This window comes from Rhincodon typus, chromosome 16, assembly GCF_021869965.1.
Source record: "Rhincodon typus isolate 14 chromosome 16, sRhiTyp1.1, whole genome shotgun sequence".
Taxonomy (NCBI): domain Eukaryota; kingdom Metazoa; phylum Chordata; class Chondrichthyes; order Orectolobiformes; family Rhincodontidae; genus Rhincodon; species Rhincodon typus.
In genome coordinates, this window is record NC_063347.1 from 31,524,499 (window position 1) to 31,548,978 (window position 24,480).

The 24,480-nt window shown below is 39.7% G+C and overlaps 1 protein-coding gene across 1 annotated transcript in view; it reads right to left on the reverse strand.

Moving 5' to 3' along the window:
• cfap20dc (CFAP20 domain containing) overlaps window positions 1-24,200 on the reverse strand; it is a 342,974-nt gene extending 318,774 nt beyond the window's left edge. Inside the window, exon 1 of the mRNA XM_048606449.1 lies at window positions 24,135-24,200. The gene's annotated coding sequence lies outside the window, so the exon portion shown is untranslated. The remainder of the gene's footprint in view (window positions 1-24,134) is intronic.
• Window positions 24,201-24,480: the final 280 nt, after the last annotated feature.

A 24,480-nucleotide genomic window follows, 5' to 3' on the forward strand; every position in this document is an offset into this window, starting at 1 on the left:
TTGAATAGGGTTATTTTTTTCCGGGATTAGTTACTAAATTATAATTTTTTTTTCATCAAATCCACTTATTTTACAAACATACAAACAAGAAACAAGAGTAGGCCACTCAGCCCTTCAAACCTGCTCTGCCATTCACGGAGTATATAGCTAATCTGATTTTGAATTCCCTCCCTAAGGGCATTGTGGGCTACCTACAGAACATGGACTGCAGCAGTTCGAGAGGGTAGCTCACCATCACCTTCTCAAGGTTAACCAGGGATGGGCAATAAATGCTGGCCAGCCAGCAATGTCCACATTCCCCATGTGAATAAAAACAATGTCAACCCCACATTCCTGCATTTTCCCGGCTACCTTTCACCCCCTTGGTAATTAAGAAACTGTCTATCTCTGCCTTAAAACTATTTAAATTTTTTGCATTCACTGCCTTTTGAGGAAGAAAGTTCCAAGAGTCTCAGCTCCTTTCATTAACCTACAGACAAAAAGTGCCCCAAAATAAATAGCCTTTACTTTTTTTGGTACTTAATGTTCTGATCCTTTGGTATACAGGACTTGAGTACTGCTGAAAAAAAGAAACTTTTTTTGAAGCTTTGCAACTTGTACACATCAAGACAATCAGAAGGAAATACCAAAGAAAGGGAAAAACAACATTTATACTGTAAGAGTGCTGATTGGTTGGCATGTGGATGTCATGGGTTGAGGCATTACCATGGAGAATGTACCAATTAATTATGACCAATAGTTAACTGCCAAGCTTTGTTTAAATTTTTAGCCAGAGAAGTTGACTCTGATTTGCCAAGGCATTTTTCTAAGAAGTGAACTAGAGAATAACTGTCACATGTTTTATTTCAACTCACATTGCCAAAGGCACATTTTAAACCAATAACGTTTTCAGTGAGAAAAATAACTAACAACTGCACACCTTGTCAGATTAGAAAAGTTTTTAGTGTAGACACTCATCATCGTTGTCAGCTCAACTTGAGGATGACATCTACTCAGCGTTGAGAGCTTCTACCATGGCTCTTCATGTGACTGATTAAGCTGATTCTTGACACACAGATCTTTGGACATGTGGGGCAAATATCTCATCTCCACCTATAGATATATTGGTCAAATTTAACAAAAATGAGTTAAGAGATATTAGTCTGAATTTTAGGAATTAATAATGAATGCAGTCAGGACTTCATATTTTAAATACCCAGCCTTCAATTCAAATCCATTTAATAATGGCAGAGCAAGGGGAGGCAATAACCCATTTCAAGGACCGCAACTTCCCCTCCACAGTGGTCGAAAACGCCCTCGACCGCGTCTCTCGCGTTTCCTGCAACTCATCCTTCACACCCCCTCCCCGCAATAACAACCAAAATAGAATCCCCCTCATCCTCACGTACCACCCCACCAACATCCGGATCCAACGCATCATCCTCAGGCACTTCCATCATCTGCAATCTGACCCCACTACAAAGACATTTTTCCCTCCCCACCCTTATCTGCTTTCTGGAGGGACCACTCTCTCTGTGACTCCCTTGTCCGCTCCACACTCCCCTCCAGCCCCACAACACCCGGCACTTTTCCCTGCAACCGCCGGAAGTGCTAGACCTGCCCCTACACCTCCCCCCTCACCCCCATCCCAGGCCCCAAGAAAACCTTCCACATCAAACAGATGTTCACCTGCACATCTGCTAATGTGGTATATTGTATCCACTGTTCCCGATGTGGCCTCCTCTACATTGGGGAAACCAAGCGGAGGCTTGGAGACCACTTTGTGGAACACCTACGCTCGGTTTGGGACAAACGACTGCACCTCCTAGTCACAAACCACTTCAGCTCCCCCTCCCACTTCTTCGACGACATGTCCATCCTGGGCCTCCTCCAGTGCCACAACGATGCCACCCGAAGGTTGCAGGAACAGCACCTCATACTTCTCTTGGGAACCCTGCAGCCCAATGGTATCAATGTGGACTTCACAAGCTTCAAAATCTCCCCTCCCTTGACCGCATCCCAAAACCAGACCAACTCGTCCCAGCCTCCCTAACCTGTCCGTCTTCCCTGGACTGACCAACCCCCACCCTAACTCTCCACCTACACTCAACTTTACTGGCTCCACCCCGCCTCCTTGACCTGACCATCTCCTCTCCACCTATCTGCTCCTTTATCCATCTTCCATTCGCTTCCCCCTCTCTCTCTTTATTTCAGAACACCCTTCCCCTCCCCCATTTCTGAAGAAGGGTCCAGACCCGAAACGTCAGCTTTCCTGCTCCTCTGATGCTGCTTGGCCTGCTGTGTTCATCCAGCTCCACACTTTGTTAACCCATTTCTAGTGATGTGTTGAAAATTTACTTAGTAGAACTGCTAGCCTTTCATTTAACCAGCTGTGCAGACATCAGGAAACTGACAACTAAAAAGGGGGCAGAGAACAACCTCAATGATAAGGAAATTGCCTTTGCTGCAATGTAAATGGGTCAGGAAGCACTGTCAAAACTCCATACTATTTGGGACTAGATTACTTTAGGATATCTAGTTGGCATGGATGAGTTGGACTCAAGAGTTTGTTTCTATGACTCTATGACATGAGGAAGATGGAGAAACTGGTGAGAATGGAAAAGAACTCCTTGCAGGAAGCATTGTGTGTGAGGAAGTGTAGTCAAGGTAAATGTGGGAGTCAGTGCATTTGTAGTGGATATTAGTGAACAGCCTTTCCCAGAGAAAAGTGAAGTCAAGGCAGAAAAGGTACAGGGGTACATCTGATATACCCTTTTTTTCCTCAATTAAGGATTCTCCCCCAACCATGGTAGACAGGGCCCTCAGTTGTGTCCAATACATTTCCCACAATTCTACCCTTATCCTTTCTCCACCTTTCCAGAACAAGGACAGGGTTCACCTTATCTTCATTTTCCACCCACCAGTCTGCACATTTAAAGAATCATCCTCTCCATTTCTGCCACCTCCAGCAGATATCACCACTAAACATATCTTCCCCTACCCTCAACTATCAGCATTCTAGAAGGACTGTTCCCTCCATAGCACTCGGGTCCAGTCCTCCATCATTCCTCATGCTCCCTCACCAATTCTAGCACCCACGTCCCCTTTACTGCCCATGGCGTCTTCTGCAGAAGTAACATTTGCCCATTACTTCTTTCCTCCTCACCATCCAAGTTCCTAAACATATCTTCCAGATGAAGCAGTGGTTTAGGCGTACTTCTTTCAACCCAGTTTATTGTATTCACTGCTCATAAATATATGCTCTTTTACATCAACTTTCCAGTTGCTTACCATCTCAATAAATTACTTTGCTCCCAAGCCAATACCTACTGCCATACTTCAGTGAAGCTCAAAGCAAACTGGAGGAGCAACACCTCATTTTACTTCAGGTATTTTACAGTCTTCAGGACTCAACATTGTGGGGACTAACAACTTCATAGGAAGAACACTACTTTCCATTTGATTACCTCCATTCCTAAGCCCTGGTGCCCTATTATGTCGTTAGGATTGCTCTTAGCAAAGATGACCTATTTTCTATTCAAAGTAAAAACCGGAAGAACTGCAGATGCTGTGAATCAGAAACAAAAACAGAAATTGCTGGAAAATCTCAGCAGGTCTTGCAGCATCTGTGGAACGAAATCAGAGTTACTGTTTCAGTTTGAGTCACTGAGTCACTTCTGAGGAAGGGTCACTCGACCTGAAACATTAATTCTGAAGGCAGCCACAGTGACTGACACCCTATCTTTTGTTGGGTGCAGGACTTTCTGTGTAAATAACCTATGTTGATAACAAAAGGTGCAAAAGACATTCTTAACTTTCAGAAGAATCATTGGTGGTAAACCCAAGAGCTGCACAGACTCCTCCAGACAGTGAGAAATGTAACTCCTGATATTGAATGCCAGGTCTCTATCATTCATTCAGCTCCAGCCTCAGTGTGTGCAGCAACTTGAAGTTGCCATGCCAGCTCAGTAACCAGCACATTATAATCTAAAAGGGAATGCTTGCTGCACTCCAAACCCCTTCCTATCCCAGACTCACATCAATGGATTCATACAGAGCAGGAAAGGTCTTTCAGCCCATTGAGTCTGCACTGACAATAACTATCACTAAAGGTGCACTTATCCCAATTTTCTGCACTTGCTCCATATCTTTGAATATTATGATACTTCATTCGTCTTTTTATTACATTCAATACAGACCATCATTAAACTTGCATGACAGATTGTGAAGTGATGATCTGTATCTCCCAAAGCACCCTTGGAAGTTACATGGATAATGGTTCACCTTTAGCTAGCATTGACCTCTTTCTAACTCTGCTGCTAACTTCACCATCATTGAGATTCCTTCTGTTCAATTTGCAAGCACCACTAACACAGTGGAAATGGCCTTTGGCTAGTATTTAATCCCTAAGCACCCTCATTTTGCATGTGTAGTTAGCAGGCGCTGACATGATTGCAAATCATTGTAGCTGGGTTTGAAAATGACTGCTTCCTGTATTTGCCTCTTAATATCCTAGCATCCAGCAAATGTGAATATCAGGCTTTCATCGATCAACTGGTACTGACTCTGTTCATCCTGGGCATTTTCCCAGCCATTTTCTATTCCATGTTCGCATCTATGCAGAAGTAGGGTTCATAGTTTGCAGTGAATGCCATGCACTAGTCTGATCACCAGGTATACCCCCACTGCCTCCACGTGCTCTATAATCTGGCACAATCCTGACAGTCTATTTCCACCCGTCCTATATGGGGAGACCTACCACATTTAGCTTCCAACTGTCAACCCCACTCCCAAGTTCCAGCCTTACACTTTACTGATGCTCATTCTGCTGCTCTATGCTGTCCCCTGTTGAGGTCAAGGCAGTGGTCAAAGTCAATAAAACCCCTTTCCGTGGCTTCCGATGCAGTTCTTTGAGCTTTTCCCCATCAGAATCTTTCTCCCACCTCTGAAAATTACTGTTTTTCCTCTGCGGCCTTGACTCTCCCACATATTTTGGCCGTGCTGTCTCCACTATACCTACGTGACCTCTTGCACACTCCTGAATAATCAATCACCTAATCCCAGGACTATATTTGCTACAGTGTTCTGACTGAATTCAATGAGCGGCCCCAGACCTGACTGCCCTAACCCAACTGACCAGACCCCTAACCGTTGTATTTGCAGTTCACCATATGTCAGTATACAAATTCACTGACTGCTGGCGCTGTCCTTACAGGACTGACTCTTCAGAATGCAGTCAGACAGATCCTCTGACTGGGAGTCCCTCAAATAGATGAGTGACAATGGCCAAGACCCTGGATGGTGTACGCACTGTGCACATACACTGACTGTACCAGGACCTTTAACCAACACACTCCTTCTCCCTCAACTGGAATGAGAATTAGCCACCAACAATTTCTGACATGGCTATCTCTTTGAATGATCATGCAGAATGTTTGATGTGCAGGCAGCTGGTACATGTAGATGATAGATTGACGTCTCGCTGTACCATACAGCAAGATGCTCTCCTCCCACCTTGCCCCCTCCCTCAGGCAGCTTGTCTGTGCATCTGTACTAAGGAACACATTGATACAACAGTTCTGATAAGTTTGAGCTCTGAATAAAGTGCCAATGCCCTAGCAGGCACAGCAAGGAAAGGTGATACATTAATTGTGCAAAATGCAGGTAGGTACTTTGTGACTGAGCATTCAGAGTTGAAGAAGCTTGAAACACAGTCAGGTCCAATCCAAGAGCTGGACACCTGTCCACATGCATAAAACGTCTTCAATGCTACTTGTTGGTGCCCCTTTTCAATGCAAGACTGAGCAGCTTGGAAGTGGGTTGGAGAGGTGCCATGATAGTAGTGAAAGCTTAGCAAGTATCATTTGCCAATATCTAATGGGGTGCATGTGCCTGGTGCCTATAGATTATGCCCTGGAATAGTATTGAGCACCATGGAAACTCATTACAACCACTGGTGAACTAAAGGCACCAGGCAATCACTCATTTCCAAGTTGGGATTTCTCAATGTCTAGTTTGTGCAATGCATTTGGTAAGATAGCCCAAATATTAATTTGGCAGTTTATGATAATAAGGCATCCAAAAAGCTTTATGCCCTTTAACTAGCAACTTGCTGTTGCCTGGCGAGAAATCCATCTTCCTGCTTGGCAAAAACATGGAAGATGGAGCAAAATACTCTTGGTGTGGAGATAGGCTTTGACAAACTTCTCAGTCAATTCTGTCACAAATCTCACCATAGCTCATGTTGCTCAGACTCCTATTATATTTGGCCCAGTATCACTGAATATATTTGTTGAATCTATGCACTTGATCAAAAAGAAGACAGTTTCAATTGATTCATTTAGCATTAACAAATTTATTCACAGTAATGGCTGTATATTGTAGTCAAACATTCATGGAGGGGTATCATTAATCATTTTATTAAATTCCCAAACCAAGTAAACAATATGTTTTTGAACAATCCCACCTTCAGCACGAGGTGGCTTGGAAGCACAACCTTTTGCTGACCCAGACTCTCAGTAACAAATCTCATATTCCCTGCAATAAAAAAGTTTTCAGCTTTGTCAGCTGCCTACTAATCACAACATTTTGTTCTTCTTCCACAGTGCAATGACAGCGTTTATCTGATAAAACAACTTTTACCCACTGTTAGCCTCATATGCTCAAAGTAGTTTGTAATACATGTTCTACAACCATCAAGAATGTTTACATCTTTATAGTTTTACTTTGTCTGATCTGTAAATGACAATTATATTCTTCATATAATGATGCAACAAATTACAAAATTTCTTTAATACAAGAGTAAAATTTCATCATCACACTTGGTCTTTGCATTGTGGAATTTAGGAACATATTAACCCTAATTGTATCATGTGGAAAATAAATGAGATGTGATTTTAGAAATTTAGTTGGCCTATGCACTGCAGTTAGTGAATTTCCATTTGTATTTACATGTCAAACAGACCTGATTTGGTGTTTATATATGCATATTCTATTCTGGTTCAGAGTTACTCAATTAATTCCTGTAATTACACCTTGTGTTTCCTTTACCTGCTCAATATCTCAGCTAATATAGCAAGAGCTAAAGATCAAATTGATAACAGTTGTCCGTGTAATCCATATTAACTAAGGTTTAGGTAGTTAACTAGCATCAAATTTAACAGTCAAATGACTAATACTTGACACAGCATGTTTACAGTAGTTCATTAATTGTGATCTTTCTTGAACAATGAAAACCATTGGTGGAAATCAGAAGTTGGGACTAATCTTGCTGTCACAATCCCATCTTCATCATGAGACGGCTGAGAGGCATGGCCTTTTGGTGACCCAGGCTGTAAGTGTTAAAAGAGGTAAGTTCAGGGCCAAAATGGAGAATGGCCAATTCTAGAACATGTTGGTTAAAAGGCCTGCATTCATTTAAAAAAATTTGGCCTGGTGTTTCTGATACAATTGGTGGTTCATCTTTATACTGCTGAATGTTCTGATCACGTTAAAATCTCACCTCACCACACTATCATCCGCTTTCAGACAAAATGTTATTTATTCCTCTCACTTTGTGGGTAGCACTTTTGAAAGCAAAACTACATTGTGTAATTGATTCTCAGATCACAATGGTGAGCTTCAGAATTAGTGTTCCTGGTGCTGCAGCTTTTCCAGATCATGTACCCTCCCCCCTCAATTTTTCACTCCCCCACCATGTCATATTCTCCTTCCCCAAATACCTATCAGGCTCATCTTGTTTCATTTGAGGCCTTCAACAATCAAGGCCCCCTTTTTTAAAAAAAAAACTCAGAACCCCTCACAATCAAAATGTAAATGCACATCCTGGCCTACCCCAGATCAAAGAGCCGAATCTCACTGCGTTTCCTTGACACCCCTCAAGCCCATATATTTCCCCTATCATATTCTCTTAGCTCCCACCCTCACTTTTAATTACCCTGTATGACTGTCACTATTCCCTCAGCTAACCAACATGGCCAATCAAGCAATTGGAGTTGCCAACAGCCTCAAAAATGCCATGGACAGACTCTGAAACTCCACTTCAGTTTACCTACGAAGCTGCCCCATTGATTGACCTTTGCTCATCCCCAGACCTAGCTAGAAATGACCACAAGTCATGAATGGATAATAAAACCTGTCATCTTTCTCTTATGATCTCAGTCAAGACCAGTAACTTATTTTTATAAAAGGAATCCAAAATCCCAGTTATTTAATAAAATAATTAAGTCACAAAATTTCATGGTTGAACAATCTCTAAATATTAACTTAGCAAGCCCCCTTATTCCAAAAGTATGAATCAGCATAAATCAAACGTGTAACAAGAAAATTGTGGTCCTTGCAGCACACTGCTGGACAAAGGTCTCCAGTCTGAAAAACAACCTTCCACCAACACTGACTCCTACCTTTAAGGCAATCTTGTATCAAATGGCTAGCTTTCCCTGGATTCCACATGATCTAACCTTGCTAACCAGTTTACCATGTGGAACCTTGTCTGATGTTCATATAGACAATGTCTACTGCTCTGCCTTCAAATCTTCTTGGTCACTTCACAAAAAAAAAACACAAGTTCAAGAGACATGACTATCCCTAACCAGTCCTATTTAAAATGAACCTAAGGGGCAATTGTCTTCAAACTGAGGATGGTGCATGTATGGAATGAGGTGCCAGAGGAAGCGGTGGAGGCTGGAACAATTACAACATTTAAAAGGCATTTAGATTGGTACATGAATAGGAATGGTTTAAGAGGGAAACCGGCCAATTGCTGGCAAATGAGATTAGATTGCTTTAGGATATCTGGTTGGCATGGAAAAGTTGGACCAAAAAGTGTCTGTTTCTGTGCTATACAACTGACTCTAAAATTGTGTTCAATTATAAATGTCACAGCCAGCACGAATGCAATCACAGTTGAAAAATCATTCTGCATGCTATCTAACTTACAGGGGAATTTCAGGTCATGTTCTTTTCTATTCAACCGGAGCCAACAGCCTACAGCAGCAACAACAAACCCAAGTTGCACAGGCACAGAGTTCACCAAAAATGGCATGCATCTGAGGGGCATCCCGAACTTTATTTACAATGGGCTGGATGGTATAGCTGCAATACTGTTTTCTCTAAGTAACAGGAATAGCTGCAGTAACTTTATCTTTGATATATGCAGCTTCTAGATCAAGCTTTTGGTCTTCTTCAATGTACCTGGGAGTGTTGGGGCTGGTGTTCAGCCTGTCAGAAAACCACATGGGAAGGAACATATAGTGAGAAGGAAAGAGGAACATTTTTGATAGACTTCAAGAGACTAAGAGTTGAAAATCTGCACTAAAGAGGTGTTGTTTCATAACATCCAAAAATTTTATCACAGGGAAACAAATTCATCAAGTGGGACTGGGAGCCAGTTCAAGAGGAGTGGTGATCTTAATAACTAGGACCAAGTCACTATTGCTACTGTCAATCTTGAAAGTAAGAATTTGTTTTCTGTTTATGCTAAGCAGTAGTTAAATTATTAGTAAGGTAAGGGCCCGATTAAATTTAATATTCTCTAACTAGAAGAAATGTAAAAGGAGCAATGTAATGTAAGACAAGTCATGGCAGGGCAGCTCATTCACATGGGATATTCCTTCTGTGCCATGTGGGAAGTCAGGGATTCTTCCAGTGTCCAGCATGACTACAGTTGCAGAAAGAACCTCTGGCTGTAACAATTTAAATTCCACACTTAGGAGCTGGAGCCACTGTGGAGCATCCACAAGGTTGAGAACTTCATGGATTGCATGTACAGTGATGTGGTCGCACTACAGGTGAAAAGTGAACAGACAAAAGGCAATTAATTAATGACCACCAGACAGTAAAAGCACTAGGTAAGTGATGCTTGGAATCCCCTGGGGCTATCTCCATCTCTAACAGATATTCCACTTTAGATATTGCTGAGGGAAATCATTTCACTGGGGAAATTCAGTGAAATCTAAGTCTGTGGCACTATGAGGGACTCAGGCTACATGAGCTGGGAAAAAAAAAAAAAGTGGCCAGCAATAGATGCAGAAGATCCAATTGCAAAGGAAGCAGATAGACATTTCTGTGCTCAAAGACTGACATTAAAATGATATGTTACCTCCCTCATGTCAGCTGCAGGGATATCACTGAATATCCACAGGACATTGAAGTGGGAAGGTGAATGGTTGTGGGTTATGTTGGTGCCAATGACAAAAAGGTAAAAAGATGGATGATGTCCCTCAAGCAGAATATGGGAACTAGGAAATAAATTAAAACAGGACCTCAATGGTAGTATCAAGATTACTCCTAGTCCCTTCTTCAGAACTAGATCACTGGACTCAAAACTAATACAGCTTTCTCTCCACAGATGCAGTCAGACCTGCTGAGGTTTTCCAGCAATTTCTGTTCTTGGTTGTTTCAGATCTCCAGCATCCACAGTTCTTGGTTTTAGTTAATATTCATTGGGTGTTGCCACTAAATCACTTCTTTAGAATTTCAATACTTTTGTGAAGAAATGCTTCATATCTACCACCTCATCAAGCGCAAGAGTTTCTGATGCTAAAGTTTGTTTTACTACACTTAATGTTTTTAAGCTTCCCAAGCTAAATGGTAGCATTTCCCTCCCTTTCTCACAAAAAAAGTTGGAAATTCTAATACATCTAAGGACCCATCACAGATTTTTAACAGAAACATCACTAAAATCAATTTTCATGTTTCTGCCATCTCCCTCTGTTTAAAATTTCTGTTTTATTCATCCATATAATACTTTGGGATTTTTCAGTTAGACTCAACACAAATGCTTCTAAACTGGCATTTGGTCTCACTTGGGTCCCAGCCAACTAGCTGTCCAATTAGACTTTGCAATTCTTCCATTTCTTTTTTGAAAGTTGCTGCATTTTTTTTTGTGATGTTCTACTTAAATTAATAGCAATGGAGCTAGTATCTTCTAACGTAAAGTGACACTTGATACATTTTGCCTGATTTTCAATCCAATGTACTTGACTGACTTCCAATTTTGAATTTTGCTTTAATCCTATTGATTCAAATGTTTTGAAATTCAGTACTGCCACCCTGCAAAAGTATCAACTTGTATCAGATGCGGGAATGCTGCCCACATGGTGCCAGTAATGTATGGCAAGGTCTGCTTTTAGCCAAAGACAACCCAATTTTAATAAGAGCATATTGAGAAGTACCAAACCCTAAGAAGCATAATTTATGCCATATAAATGTTTGCTTAACTTCCAGAGTGTCCTATATGTCTTGAATCTTGAATACCAATATAACAAACTTTATTCAAGCATATGCTGGAGATACACTTGGCCAGAAGTTGATCAAGGCCTCTCCTCAAAACATAGCATAACAACTAATAATCACAATATTTTACAATCCATTTGTCATTGACAACTTAGCATTTACATCACACACCCTTAATAAACAAAGCTATATCTGTCATATAAATGTTCCTTCTTATGCTCTCATTAACCCTGGGAAACATTGTTATCACTGCAGCTCTGTATCTCTCTGGTCTGCTTTATGACCTCAAAAATGTGCAACAGCTTTGGAAAGGTCATTAAGTTTTAAACAACTCCTATTCTTAGGTACGTTCCCATACCATGCCTGTAGTATTGTCTACATTTCCCATCATGCTTAGAAAAAAAAGCGTTCTAGCTACATTTGTGTATTCTGAGCTATTAGTGTGCAGTTAAATCTTAAATAATCATCTCACTTTAGTCTCTCCTGTTGGCCTTGGTCAGAACGCTGTGAGCCAGGAGGCCACCCACCTGGGTGCTCTATTCAAATACAATCCAGGCTTCCTTCCAGACTCTGTAGGCATCCCATACCTAGGCATTTGTATTGCATCTCTTATGGCTTGACTTATAGCCTAACGATAGCACAATGCCTGAGTTTTCTAATGCCTACAGGTAAGCCACCTTTAAACACGGTACCCCCTCTTATTATTCCTTACGGTTGATCTGTATCTTGATCAGTTGTTGCTTTAAGAAGCAGGCACAAATTGATTACCAACTGTGTGATGACCAACACATTTGTTATGATCCATACCCAAAGATGTGTCTATCTATCATGTTTCCACTTTCACAATCCTGTCCTTAATGTCTTTCTCAATGGGCAGGTTGTCAGAAGATGAGACGATTTGCCAATGTCCTTGCTGCATTCAGGCAAGAGGTGGAACCTCACAGTCAAACAATTTGACATCATCCTATAGGTCACCTCTGTCACCATGGAATTTCAGCCCTATCTTGACCTGTTTCTTGTGCCCAGTCCACATGCAGATTTCTAAGGTAAAGCAGAAGGTTGGATAGGGCTTCTCAAATTTTGCACGTAAAGTTAAAACTCTAATTAGTACATACATAGTACTTTCCCTCATAAGTAATTTATATTGGTTTATAGCTGGCATCAGTTATTTCATGGTACAATTAGTTTTGGTCCTAATTGTGTTAAACCCCCAACTTGCCTCAGGGTCACCATGTTGGTACCAAGTATACTACCACATCTTGGGGAGTGTTGCACCCTTCAATTTAGTTGCCACTAAATTATCTCCTTCTGGGACTACATATTACAGCAAATCACAATTAGATCTTTTAATCCCTTGAGCTGCAAATTGTAAGCCCTTAGCACTTCTCACACCACCCATTAGGTTTAATGAATTTGTACTCAAGCTTTGTCATGAGTTTAGGACTGATTTAGTGCTACAAAGCACATGCAGTTTCTTTCTATTCTTATGGGTCCTTACTTCAGGAGTACTCGAATGATTCACAGTAACCTCATATTTGGGTTCCTTATCCTTATGATGCTATTCTCTGGATGTAACAGCAGTGGGATCTTATGTCAACCTCCAGTAACTGTAGGTTTTGAGAATAAAGCATCTTATATCAGTGCAGCCTAATAACATCAATACACAATTCTTGATAATTTTCCCTCAGGTCCCAGTTCCCATATGAAGGAAGGTAAATTGGTCGATCCTGGTAAAATCTTAACCATTCCTACAACATTCCTTGTGCCACTCAGGACCTTTGGCAGTTGCACATATTTGAGAATGCAGGCAGATGCACACAGTGGGTGTTTTTCTTATTGCTGCAGTTACTGGGGAGTGATCATTGTTTCTGCCATTATTCTAGTGGCTTAGAAACTTGAAGATCAGCTTATGGCCCTCCTGTTGGCAAACAGTAGTATAGCTTGAACTAAGGCCATGGGGGTGATGTCACCACATGTGGCATTCCTGGCAAGGAAAAGTACCAAACTCATTGCTTAGATATTTTCTTTTACAAGTTCTGTACAGGATAGAGTTGCAAAAGTCTGAGCTGATAAATGGTGCTGCTGTTCTCATATTCAGTTAATGTCCATATAGAAACATTAATAATCCATGCCAAAACATCTCCTCCATAATGGCACACAACATTGCTAGCCTTGTGATTAAGTCTGGGAACTTCTTTTGCAGAGACACCTGAACAGCTTAATTATTGATCTTAACACTGACACACAAGACCATTCTTTGTTTTGGGAAACAGTTTCAGCAATATGCTTTTTTGTTTCCTTCTAGCAGACTGTCTTTGACGCCACAATTTTTCCCTTCAAAATTTACACATCCTTTTAGTGACCACCGTATCTCAATCATAAACCCTGGAGAAATTCTATAGTCCAATAGATTCATATGAAGCCTTTAAATGCAAAAGCCAAACATTTGTTTGATTTTGCTTTTTTGTTCTTTTTCTTAGATGACTTTTTCAAACCGTGACTTGCTAAATTAAGCTACACCTATTGCATCTCTAAAGTAATCCCACATTTAAAATCAGTGCTGTTGGGCTGTTCGGTTCCCTCCAATATAAATTTATTTGTTTAAAAAAATAACACTAATATACATGGTCACTTTGTTTATGTCTTTTATTGTTTTCAGAGAATCCCCTTAAGCCCAAGAACTTAATTCCTTCCAAATTCTTGAAGATATTGGGAATCAGAACAACAAGGCCCTCCAAGCCTGCGTCGATCCAGATCCTCTACCTAAACCGGTCACCTATTTTCCGAGGATCTGTATCCCTCTGCTCCCTGCCCATTCATTTATCTGTCTAGATACATCTTAAATGACGCTATTGTGCCCACCTTTACCACCTCCGCTGGCAACGCGTTCCAGGCACCCACCACCCTCTGCATAAAGAACTTTCCACGCATATCTCCCTTAAACTTTTCCCCTCTCACCTTGAAATTGTGACCCCTAGTAATTGAGTCCCTCACTCTAGGGAAAAAGCTTCTTGCTATCCACCCTGTCTATACCTCTCATGATTCCGTAGGCCTCAATCAGGTCCCCCCTCAACCTCCATCTTTCTAATGTAAATAATCCTAATCTACTCAACCTCTCTTCATAGCTAGCGCCCTCCATACCAGGCAACATCCTGGTGAATCTCCTCTGCACCCTCTCCAAAGCATCCACATCCTTTTGGTAATGTGGAGACCAGAACTGTACACAGTATTCCAAACGTGGTTGAACCAAAGTTCTATACAACTGTAACATTACCTGCCAACTCTTGTACTCAATACCCCATCTGATGGATGAAAGCATGCCGTATGCCTTCTTGACCACTCTATCCACCTGCATTGCCACCTTCAGGGAACAATGGACCTGAACACCCAGATCTCTGTGCATCAATTTTCCCCAGGGCTTTTCCATTTACCATATAGTTCGCTCTTGAATTGGATTTTCCAACATGCATCACCTCACATTTGCCTGGATTGAACTCCATCCGCCATTTCTCCGCCCAACTCTCCAATCTATCTATATTCTGTTGCATTCTCCGACAGTCCCCTTCACTATCTGCTGCTCCACCAATCTTAGTGTCATCTGAAAACTTGCTAATCAGACCATCTATACCTTCTTCCAGATCATTTATGTATATCACAAACAACAGTGGTCCCAACATGGATCCCTGTGGAACACCACTGGTCACAGTTCTCCACTCAATTCCACTGAAGGCAGAATGTGTTAATGCAGTGGCATGAAATATTAACTGTTAGTAAGTTAACTTCTTTTTGCTTTGTTCCAACCCTTTGAAAAAAAAGTGTCACTCTCCAATTCATGCATTTGTGTCATTGTATATATTTTAGAAAAGTATTTTCCCAAACAATAGGAAGCAAGACTCTTTCAAAAATCTGCCATTTTTCCCCAAAAAGTCACGAAAATTCTTCACGTTTTTAAGCTTCTGTCTCAAACCAGTGTCAAATTTTCTTGATGTCAACTTTGAGCCCATTATGTCAAATTCACACTTCAGTTCCAATTACTGGCATACCAAATTTAAAATGCATGTTTCCTTTTGATAGGTGTATTAGAAAAAAACTCAAATCTTTAACTTTGCAACCATTTTAACCAAAGATCAATTAAACAGAGGATTACATCATAATCATACTAAATTCCCAGTTTACATGATCAAAAATTAAGAATCATTCTGAACAAATTTGAACTTTGTATTCAGATTAAAAATCTCCACATTTATCAGTGTATCCTTGGATCATAATTATGGCCAGTAATCATGATCCAAGGACTCATTCCTTGAAATGTGTATGCCTTTATTATCCTTCTCAGAAGTTACATTACTGCCATTTTTCAAACTTTTGATATCAATTAATTTTAACTCCCGGTAAAAATAAACTTATTTAGCCAAAATGAAGAAAGCCTGTAAGATTCCACACAAAATACAATAATTCTACAATTTAATTTTCCAGAATATCAAACTAAGGCAGGCACAAAAAATCCAATTAATACTGGAAACTTCCTCCTATTTTGAACAGTCTCTGCAACACTCAATTTAATATTTTTCCTTCAAAAGAAAGTTTTTCAATCTGCTAACTCTTTTAGCCACAAGGTAGAAGGAAAAGGGATCTTCAGGTTTCCTTTTGAGGTCTTCCAGAGCTCATTTTCTCTAACATTTCAGCACTGGACCTTATCATACTCATTCCACAGGGATCCTCCTAGAAATTCCAGTCACATCAAATGAAACAACTCATAACAAGCAGACAGACACAAAGAACCAGAACAAGGTCATTAAATACAAAAGGAGATAAGACGTATACTTTTTCCCCCTGCAGCAGTTGTATTGCTTCATTTTGAAACTGATAATTCACAGGAAGTGAAATTAAGTCCAATTTTCCTTTTATGTCTCAGTTTTACTGTGGCTTGGTTGGAGTGAAAATAAATTGCTCTTTGTGGCCAAATATACAAGCAGCTGTAGTATTGATGTGGTGACTGTTGAGAGATCACTTACCTCAACAGTTGACAAAAGCTGTCTGTACGATTTTCCTTTAAATTTCAACACCCCAAGTTCACACAGAGCTGTTTGCTTCCCTGTGTGAGCCTCTCATGGTCTTTAAAGTTTGTGAGCTCCTGCAATTTTTCTATTCTTGGGTCAGTCTTTCTGCCACTGACTTCCCCAACTTTTGTACAGAATCACTCTTCCTTTCTCCTCTTTCACTTTTGTCTGTTTATCTGGTTTGTTCTGGTGCCCCTGAAGGATCTCAGCCTAACTTTGTCATTTTACTGAGGATCATCTTATTTTTATTTGTCAAGAACTCATTGAGTAATCTTTCAAGCTCACAGGCTAAGTTTCTGTCTGCCATGGCTGTTAAGTTTACAGTCTAATGGGGTTCCCTGTGGCCCGTTTCACCCCACGGCTATTCATCAAATTTGCTTCAATTTACCTTGAGAACAGTTCCACTTATTACCCAAAGGGGACTGAACCACAATCATGACACCAAGTGGTCTCTAATCACTGCACCCACAGACTTGTTCTCTGGTTTTGGATCTTCAAATCAGCTAATTAACTGTCTGTTTCAGATGCTGACCTGCCTATCTAACAGGTGACAAAATAAACAAACATACTTACCTTGCTTTGATGTCAAATGTTGAATCTGGTGTCACAGTCCAGGATATTATAAAGTCTGCTTACAGTGCCAAAATAGCAGTGATTCTAAAACAGCCACTCTTGAGTCTTGACTACAGTTATTGTAAACCTCTCGAGCTGACTTCCCTGCAGAAATACAGTTTTAATATCAATTGATCCATATTCCCAAGCATTTGTTGCCAGAGCCAAGAAAATCTTCAAGATTGCTTTTCTGGTTGTGATGAATCTACTCATATCTTGGTCCCGTAGTTTTTCTTTAAAATTTCATGCCACTAGCCTTACAAGTTCAATCAGGGGATATGTTTTCAGTGCATATCCACCATATGATAGGACTGGTTGTCCCTTGTATAGCACCTCTAAGTACACCCTCAATTCTCTCAAGCCTGATAATTCTGGTGTTTGGTATCATTTGTTACTTTATCTTCTTGTTTGTGGCCAATAGTTTCTAATCAAAGGCTTATGCTCCTGGTGGTATTTGTACTATACTTTGTATTTGTTTAACTGTGCCTTCAATCAGGACTGCTCTTTTCCTGGACTATTGTTTGACCTCCCCTCATACTAATAGGACTTCTTTTAACAGGTCATGATCTCTTTCTAGCAGCATGTTCATTTCTAGATTCACTGTTTGAATTTACACTGCATTTTCTTGCCTTCCATCTCTGTACTTCATGTTCCCAATCCATGGGTCTAACCACCAACCCTTATCCTGTGCATTCATCCAGTTTTTATATTCAGGTATGAGAGTTACCCAACTCCTTGTTGTTTCCTATCACGCCCTTGCAATCTGCAAATTTGATGTTCATACCAAGCAACCTTGAACAATGTACTGCAACAATTATGCTATACACAATTATTTTTCCAAATTTACCTAATTACCTCTTTTTTTAAATCCCTCTCTCTTATAATACACTACATCTCCTGATTCATACTGTTTTCTGATGGCCTTACATTATACCTTAAGGCTCGTCAAATTCCATTCTGATACCTCAGCTTTAATTAAAGCTATACGGATGCAGTTCATTTAAATGCTTCAACAAGGTGGAGCTAATTGTAGCCCCTTCTCAAGCTGAAGGGCTGATCTCTTATTACTGATGATATATTTCAATTTCTACCAGAAAATAAATGATATGCAGTATATCCTCCAACCACCTGCAACAAATTCTTACCATGGATAGCATATGCTAGAGCAAATTATAACATAATTTGGCCAATCCACCATATTTTATGAACCATTTTGTCATAGCATAGCTCATTTCACATATTTCATTGCTAAAAAGGCTTCCTGTTAGTGTTTTTGTGATATGCTCATATTTTCACACATTTAAATTCATTTTAGCAAACCCAGCCCCCCAACCCCAACCCCACCCATCCACCATTAATAATGAGAAATTGAGATGATGGTCAAAGTCTAGTTCTAATCCATTGTTGTTACCTTATCCACAATTATTTTCTTATAATGTTATGTATTATTGTTGACTGAATAAAATCTGGTTGCCAAATCTACAAAAATTTAAAAGGGATTTTTCTCCTCTATCCTATACCTTTAAATCCATAGCCATTATCTTGTTGAAATCTAAGGGCTGACTCACTTCAGATTGTGATGATACTCTTTGGTATTTCTTACAAATCCTGCATCAATTACATGTCTTGAGATTTTACTGTCCTCCCCACCCCTTAACCCTGCATTCTTCACTAACTTTTTTGACCTTTCAGAAGATACAACAACAAATTGCCTTTCTAGTTTTAAAGAAAGGATTTGTCTTCTAAATTTCTGTCCCGTGATATCAATGACAATTCATTAAAAAGAGATAATATTCCACAAAATTAACACCATAGTGTCCAAATTCAGATTTACAGATTTTTCAAAAACAAAACCTTTTTCTTTTCCATATCCAGTTTCATCGGTGCCTTCTTCATTTATGGTCTATTTAAACAGTATCTTGGTAAATGCTCCATCCATGCATATAAAGTGTTTTACAAAGAATGACAACTCTTTTCAAAGATTTTCAGGTGTTATCATTCCCAAATCTCATACTGGTGGAACTCAAATTCTTAAAACCTTATCCTAATTCTTCATTCTCCGACTGCCTAGGTGGCAGTTAAACCAATCTATTCCACACAGTGTAAAATTGAAAGATTCTGTCACCAACACACTCTTTGGGTTGAAACTTCTAATGGCCAATACAATGCCCTTGGTTGATTTGTATCTCCCGCTTCTTCTTCTTCTTCTGTTTAATGCTAAATTCCAAATAATCTATTACACCATTTGGGATAGTTTAAAGCATAATTGCACTTTGAATTGCACTTGAAATACCTGGCAACACTCCAAGCATTTCTGGAGTTCATTTGGTTATTGTAAATTTCAAATTCTCTTTGCTTGCAAAAATTATCAAGAGCACATCTGTTCTCATTTCTCCGAGTAAACAGTTCTCCAGCATCTGCAGTTCCTACTATCTCTCTCCTTTTGTATTGTTACCTGTAACCCGTAGCAAGATAGTCTCACCAAATTGTTAACATTATGTCCTCCATTTTCAGTCACCTCACCTTCATGCTAAAAACATTGCTAGAAAGAAACAATTTCTTAAGAACCTTTACTTACAACATTTGTTCTTTGTATACATTTATCCACAAATTTAACTCCAGTCTAAACTAGAAGCCTGACCATGCTTGATACTTCAGCACAGTCTAATAACTTACATATCAGCACAGATTGGGAATTTACAAATTAAACTTCTGTAGTCCTGTATACAATTTACTGAATTCCATTATGTATTTTTCAACAGTACTATCTTCAGCCTATGTAAGTTTGTCAAAATATGATCACACCACAAAAGCAGTCATTAAATCATCTTTTTGACAAGTTTTATCCATACAAGCTAACAATCCATCCAAACCTTCATTTGTGTTCAAATCATCAGACTCCAATTTCAGAAAAAAAATACTTTGCCTTCTTATCCTATTGCATAACAAGAAAGCGTCACATCCATACTTATTTCCTCTTTGGTAAAGTAACTCAGTTCCACATAGTTACTTAGTTCTTCTTCTGATCATAAGGCTCACATTCAGAAAACAGGAGTGGGTAATCATATCCCAAACTTTGCATTTTAATCAACCATTCTCCACTTCCAATACTACACAAATGATAGATAAAAGTTTTTGAACAGAATTCAAATTCAAATTCATTTTTAATGAGTTTTATTTTACTTGACCATACTCTTAAAAACTCTCACTCTGTTGATTAGTAACTGCCTATATTTATACATTCAATCTCACCTAATTAAACCTTAATTAATACATCTATCACCTGTTCTCTCATTTCATTAGGTCTCAGGCTTCCCTTTGGACCTTATTAGATGATAACACTGTGGGGAAGATTTAAACTAAAGTGGCAGGGGATTGACCTAATCAGTCCCATGTAAGACATTAGTTTGCCAAATTAAAGCACATGAGATTGGGAATAATATACCAGCATAGATTGAGGATTGGTTAGAAAAACAGGAGACAATGTAGGGAAAAAAACTTTTCAGAGTGCAGTAATTGGTGGGATTCAGCAGAGATCAGTATTCGGTCTCTAACTATTCACAATATATATTAACAATTTGGATGAGGGTGTCAAATATAATATTTCCAAGTTTACTGATGACACAAAGCAGTGTTTCAGTATGAGTGCTGAGAGGATATAAAAAGGCTTCAAGGTGATTTAAACAGGTTGAGTGAGTGAACAAATAGATGGCAGATGCAGTGTCTTGTGGATGGTTGTGAAGTTGTCCATTTCAGTGGGGAAAAACAGAATAGTACTTAGATAGTGACATAGGTTTGGAAATGTTGACATACAAAAGAACCTGAGTTTGCTTGTATGCTGGTCACTAAAATAGGGCATACAGTGTAGCAAGCAGGTAGGAAGGCAAATAGTCTGGACGACCGCTCTGCAGAACACCTACATTCTGTCTGCAAAATGAGCCCAAACTTCCAGTTCCCTGCCACTTCATCACACACCCTGTTCCCTGGCCAACGCTTCTGTCTCAGGTTTGCTGCAGTGCTCTATCAAGGGTCAGCATAAACTAGAAGAACAGCTTTGCATTTTCCACTTGGGGACCCTGCAACTTTCAGGACTCAACATTGAGTTCAATAATTTTAGAGCCTGAATATCTCCTTCCATGTCTTTTATCCAACCCCTTACTCCAGGCCCTGTTATAAGTGAGCTGCTATCAGCACAGTCAATCCATTTTCACCTACTCATTGTCCCCATCTTTGGCTTTTATCCTTCCCTAGCTTACTACCAACTATCCTTTATCAGCCTATTTCTGTTTGGGCTCCCCCTCCTCTGATCCACTCGCGCCTTTACGCCTTTACACCACCACCCCTGCCATCAGCATAAATACCATCTTTTTCTAGCTAGTATCAGTTCTGAAGAACGATCACTGGACTCAATATTAACTCTGTTTCACACCACAGATGATGCCGAGTTTCCTCAGCAATTTCGATTTTTGTTTGAGGCAAATGATCTGTAGACTTTCATTGCAAGTGGACTTATAAATCCACAGGTGCAAAGATGTTTAGCTGCAGCTGTACATGGCCTTGTTGAAACAACACCTGGAGTATTGTGTGCAGTTTTGGTCTATTTACCTAACAAAGTATATACTTGCCACAGAGGCGTCCCAACGAAGATTTACCAATCTGATTTCTGGGGTGACCGAATTATCAAATAGGGAGAGACTGAGCTGACCAGGCTGTGTTTGCTGGAGTTTAGAAGAATGAGAGGGATCTCATGGAAACATATACAATTCTTACAGGGTTGGACAGACTGAATGCCAAGATGATGTGTCCAGTGGTTAGGGGGCCTAGAACAAGGGGTCACAATCAGCGTACAGTGCTTGCACTGCACTGAAATGTTAGTCTGAATTAGTGCACTTGAACCTGCAACAGATTGGGATATCGAAGTGGATGTTCTTTACCACTGAGCTAAGGCTGATATTTGTGACAGTTTAGCTAACTAATCCTTGAAGCCCAATGAACCAAAACCCAAACAGAAAATGCAACATTAAAAAAGCACATAACTGCATACCAATAATGTACTTGGAACGAACTTGTTGAGCAGCCTAGGATGCAGGAACCCAATTGTGGCCCATTTAAAATGAGTAAATAATACATAGATTTCAATGGAATCTTACAACAATTGGGAAACCTGCTGAGGAGCCCTAATTGATTGAATATTCAATATAAGCAACCTTGCAAATGCCATTACAGTAATTTGCTTCTTGACTTTGATCTGAATAGTTGGGAATTAGTGCCATTAAGAATTTGATGTGTGAGCGCAGAAACCTGCTTTCCTTGCTGACTCCTACTGCTAGTGCAAACCCACGTGATACCTCAAAAATGTGTGACTATAGAAATAAAATTAGTTATTTTCAGAACAAAAACACTACTGGTATCAGAAGCTTTAAAGTAATGCCTGAGCCTGCCCTCAGTCATTGTTGACACGTCATCCCGGACCAGACTGCCAAATTTACATTACAATCTGGCTGGCAACCAGTAACTTTTATTTTAAAGAAGACAAAGTTTAATATTCCAGGTACTTATGAAAATAATAAAAGCCCCAAGATTCAATGGTTTTGAACAAACTATAAAAAGTTCAAGACAGTAATACAATTTACACTGTATACATATACAACCTATACTCTAACATGCAATTAGAATTAATCTAAGGTAAATATGAGTAACAGACATACTGTCTTTGAACACCCCTTAAAGCACATCAATTAACAAACGTAGTCAAGACAGAATCTACAGATTTCTCTGCAAGCTCCCAAACATTAGTTAGACCATGGGTCACTATATCTTAATAAACATTCTAAGGGATTCCAGTTCTTCATTTTTGACAAACTGGCCTTGAAACATCCTCAAGAGTCAGTCCATCATGGACTGCCTCAATAACTGCTCACTTTCTGCTATTTCACCTTTCTTTCCATAGTCTGCACTCCCTTGGATTCTGGAAATTGCACTCCACCATTTACACACAGCCACAACTCAGAACTTTTTCTAGATAGCTTCATCAGCTTGGCACTGCCCCAAGTTTCTCTGAGCTCTAACGTTTCTCAGTTCCATGCAACAAATATTGCTTATGGGGTTTCTGTGTCCTGATTCTTAGCTGTACTGAACCACTCATGGAACACGGCTTCTTTGGAGCAGCCACAGTCTTCCTGATCCTTAACCCCAATACTTAGCTGCATCTCCCATTTCTCCAGATTTCTCTTGAATCCTAATATGTTGGAGCCTGATACAGAAGCACCTTTTTGGTATGGAGTCTATTTTTCCTGCTGCTAAGTACCTGAGTGACTAGCAGACTTGAGTTAACAACCTTCTTCTCTGATTGCCTCAGTTCAACCGCCTTAAATTGACTGTTCAGTAACCTTTGAATGGTTCTAAATGATCTATTCAAAATCTTGCAACAAATCCTGAGCTTATTGCTAGGAAAAATTGAATATAACTACTATTTAGAACAGTGAAATGTAGCAACCACTTGGAACTGTCTGTTCCCTGCATGTTACAATATTCATAGACTGCTAACTTATACAGTACAAAATGAATACAAAAAGAGGATTTCATCACCACGTGCACCTCTAACAGGGGCCACTGAGTGGCGATCACAAGCTGATTTTTCTTCTCCCACAGCAGAATGGTCAATTATCACATTCAAGCTGTTGGTCCATCTATGATCAACAAATTCAGCATTGATCAATTCCAGACCTTCCTGATCTATGTGGTTCAGCTATTTATTGATTATACTCACTAAAGCACTGAGAGCTGGAAGCTGATGGAGAATGACATTTTAACTTGAAAAACAACCTACATTTAAACACTGAAGCCTGTACATTACACTCCAGGCTAAATGTTCACTCTGCTGTAGAACACACAATATATCTTTCAACCAAAAAGATGACATTTGAAGTATTCAAAAACTCTGGTACAAATAGTGCAGAACCTAATTTCAAAGAAAGTAAGCTTGTGTTAAGCAGAATCATTTTGAGTACCAATTTTCATTTTCATCATAGGTGATGCAGGCTGAATCATGTGTTACTGTTAAAAAGTTACATTTATAAATTCAAATGTGAATTGCAGGAGGAAATAAATCAGGAACCTTCGCAGCAATTGTCTGGATTCAAATTCAAAGAGTGTGCAATGAAGTTCAAAATTTAAATTATACATATGCAAGAGATTTTCGTGGCTATGTGGTTTTGAAAAACAGTATGTTTCACTTTGGTAAATTACCTGGAAGGAAAATGACAAGAGCAATCTCGTTCCTTTGCAGCTGACCAATCAGCTGTGACTTCTCATCAGCCTGCACTCAGTGTCTGCCTCCCAGATCGACAGCTGGGACAAGTTTTATATAAGGCACACACAAATACCTGCGCATTGTATGTAACTTATCTATCCCCTGCCTTTAATCTTACACATTAATGCACTGAAATAATTATAAAGTGATATTTTCAAATCAGCACCTATTATGCAACTCTCCCAGTTGGTATCAGCTAGCTAGAGACTGAAAACTCTCAGTTTGATTGAGACCAGAACCAGTAGCGATTGCTTCAAAGAAAATCCAAGAGCTGAAAGTACA